The sequence below is a fragment of the Nanorana parkeri genome, unplaced genomic scaffold (genome assembly GCF_000935625.1).
Source record: "Nanorana parkeri isolate BGI_ZX_2015 unplaced genomic scaffold, ASM93562v1 scaffold1152, whole genome shotgun sequence".
Classification (NCBI taxonomy): domain Eukaryota; kingdom Metazoa; phylum Chordata; class Amphibia; order Anura; family Dicroglossidae; genus Nanorana; species Nanorana parkeri.
This window is the reverse complement of record NW_017307420.1, coordinates 294461-297697: the sequence shown is the minus strand read 5'-3', so window position 1 is coordinate 297697 and position 3237 is coordinate 294461. Positions and strand designations below refer to the sequence as shown.

Here is a 3237-nt window from a genome sequence, read left to right as displayed (position 1 = left end):
AGAGAGAGAGAGAGAGAGAGAGAGAGAAATAGATAGATAGATAGATAGATAGATAGATAGATAGATAGATAGATAGATAGATAGATAGAGGCAGCAGTCTATTTGCAGTCAGTACCCTAGGTCCTATATAGGAATAAATCATTTTGTTGAATAATATCTAATACAGTATCAAGTACTTCATATGTGATTCTGCTAAACATAGGCAGAGCTCAATGGACCTGAGTCTTTATTCAACCTCAAATACTATGTAAATATATTAAAAGCTGTAACAGTTAAATGCTTAGAGTATCAATCGCACACATCTGCATCATTATGTTATCATTAGGAATTGCTACTACATGCTACTTTTGTATGTCACTCCCTGTGTTCCAAATGTGCAGCGATCATTGGCTATTATTAATTCTTTCTTGGTCATGTCCTGCTATTAAAATTCCCCATGTGCTCCTGACCTTTGATGTTTCCTCTAATTTCATTTTCTGATCACATCATACATGTAGAAGTTTCGAATAAAGCATATGGTGGGTTGTCTTCCCTTTGTCCAAATCCCAGTACATCCCAGTAAGTGACTGTTCGCACCAGTGTGTATACACTGTCACATATCGCACTGCCCTGTCTTAGGAGTGGACTTGGCACTGAGTTTGTAATATAACTGACTTCTCACCCTAATCCAACTCCAAACAGACTGGAAGTGGCAATCATTATGCAAGCCCATGGCAGGAGTGCCAAGGTCTATATATAGAAGAGGATATGTGTAATTTCTGGCTGCATCAGGCTGGGAGAGGGCAGCAGAGAATGGCAGGGATTGCAAAACCCACACAGCAGCTGCCAAGCCAATTTGGGGCCAGTTATTGTGCTGGGAGCAGATCACTGGCACTGGTTATATAGATACTATTACACATACTGATCATGGAGCAGGGCAAGAGATCTGTTTGCTGTGCATTGGATGACAGATTACACGTTTGCTTTAAAGGGAAACAAAATACCTGTGTGGAAAGCCTCAAACAGAAGCTGCTATTTCCCTTTCCCCATGCAGGCACTGTATCTATAGTGTCAAGTCCCAATAATCTGTAGACGTATGGCCTGAGAGTCAGAAAATGACAGCTTCCATCTATGATTACTCACAAGGGTATTATGCTTCCTTTTTAGTAAACGTTTGCTTGGTTTGTAAAAGGTTAATACATTAAAGGACCACTACGTTACACATAAAGGTTTCTTTAAGTGAAAGAACAATGGATCGGAGTCAAATATGTGAAAGCAACTAGTCCTGTAGAGAAATAATTGACATTTTTAAGCTTCTATGCGATCTTTTGTTCTCATAAGAAGACATCAAAGTGATAGTTGGGGGATTTACATGAGGGGTCACTGGATGGGGTGTCAGCTGTATTTAGGATTATATTTCTGTCCACTAACCTGTCTTCATTTTATGTCTATTCTGCTCCGATAATACCCTGAAACGTACACATCTCATCCCATGCATGTCCTAAAATGTCTTTAACATCATATAACGTGTGATTCGCATTGGTAATAGTATAGGAAATGGCAATGGTAGTAGCCCATAGCAACCACAGTTCTGGATCTACAAGTGTAAAACTGTCAGAGCGAATGCAGCATCTGATCGGTGGCTGTTGCAGTTGGTAGTCCCTTGCATGCACTTATGTTAAGTAGGCCATGCAGATATTACACTTGTCTGACCAAGAAATAACGAATATTCGTTTCTGTGGTAACCCAGCATCGTTTCCACAACACAACCACACAGACTGCCCTGGATACAAAGCTTCACACCTCTGTGCACATTTATGACCTACAAGCCATGGCACTATACAGATAATGATTCCTGCATGGAGGATGTCTGTTAGTTGTTTGCAGCAGATTACTGAAACAATGTGGACAATGCCAATGGTTATGGTTATGCCAATGGTTATAACTGGTTGCCATAGGCTACTGCATCATGCACCTTGCTATCTCCCTTTCTGCATAACACAGCGGCAGGGCAATGTATACATCTAATACAAAGATGCTGCCCATAGCAATCAATCAAGTGTTATCTTTTAGTTCTCCATAAAAACAATAAAGATTGAATGGAAAAGTTGTAACTTTTAGTGTCTATGGAAAGTAAACACGGGATATGATTGGTTGTTGTAAACGAGAGCCCATTGCTTTGATGTAGTATTGTCTACCTTGGTCTCCATATCAGATGTGAAATGTTGCTGCTGTTGGCGACAATTCCATTTTCCATTTTTTCTACCACATGTGAATGTGACTTTCACTAAACATTAACTGGTGGTGAATCAATCACTGTCATGCAAAAACCATGCATCAGGAATATTCACCGGCAGTGATTGTTTGGTAAATGTCAGATTCACTGCTTTGTTTAGTTCACCTGTTGCCCATGAAATGTAGACAGCAATTGTGTCAAAATTTGATACAAGTGTGATTATTAATTTGCTACATACACTGGATGCCAAGACGAATATTTTCAGCCTGTATCCGCTATGTGGGTGAATCTGGACTGCTTGCTATGGAGCACTGCACTTTGCCTTGTTTATGAAAAACATAATGATCACATTTGAAGAGAACCTGCTACCCAAAATATAAACAGCAATTTTACTGAAATTTAAGATAAAGGACAATTCCCCACAGACCAATCACATCATGTACATCAGGACCAATATTGTCCCCCTGTATCCACTATGGCAGATAAGTAAATCTGGATTGTTTATAATGGTTCACTACACTTTTTACCCAGACAGCAGTTATGCCACAATTAGAGGTGTTTATCATTTATCCAGAGACCAATGGGATCATGTACATTAGAGTGAGTATTGTCCCCCTGTATCCACTATGACAGGTATGTGAACCTGGACTGTTTATGATGGGTCACTACAGTTTGCACATTGCCCTATTTATTAACAATATTAACAAAATATTTATCACATTTTAAGTCTACCTGTTACCCAGACAGCAATTATGCCAAAATTAAAGGTAAAGGTGCTTATCATTTATCCAGAGACCAATGGCCACGTGTACATTAGAGTGAATAATGAATATTGTCTTCCTGTATCCACTATGACAGGTATGTGAACCTGGACTGCTTGTTATGGGTCACTACACTTTGCTTATTAACAAAATATAGCTCTAATATAGACAAAATCTCATGTAAAGCAATGTAAAAAAAAATACATGAACTAATAATAATAATAATAATGAGAATAATAATAATAATAATAATAAAAAGAA

General features: G+C 38.6%; 1 protein-coding gene across 1 annotated transcript in view; it reads right to left on the bottom strand.

Moving 5' to 3' along the window:
* MCIDAS (multiciliate differentiation and DNA synthesis associated cell cycle protein) overlaps positions 1 to 3237 on the bottom strand; it is a 9270-nt gene that overhangs the window by 5088 nt on the left and 945 nt on the right. The gene's annotated exons all lie outside the window — the stretch shown is intronic.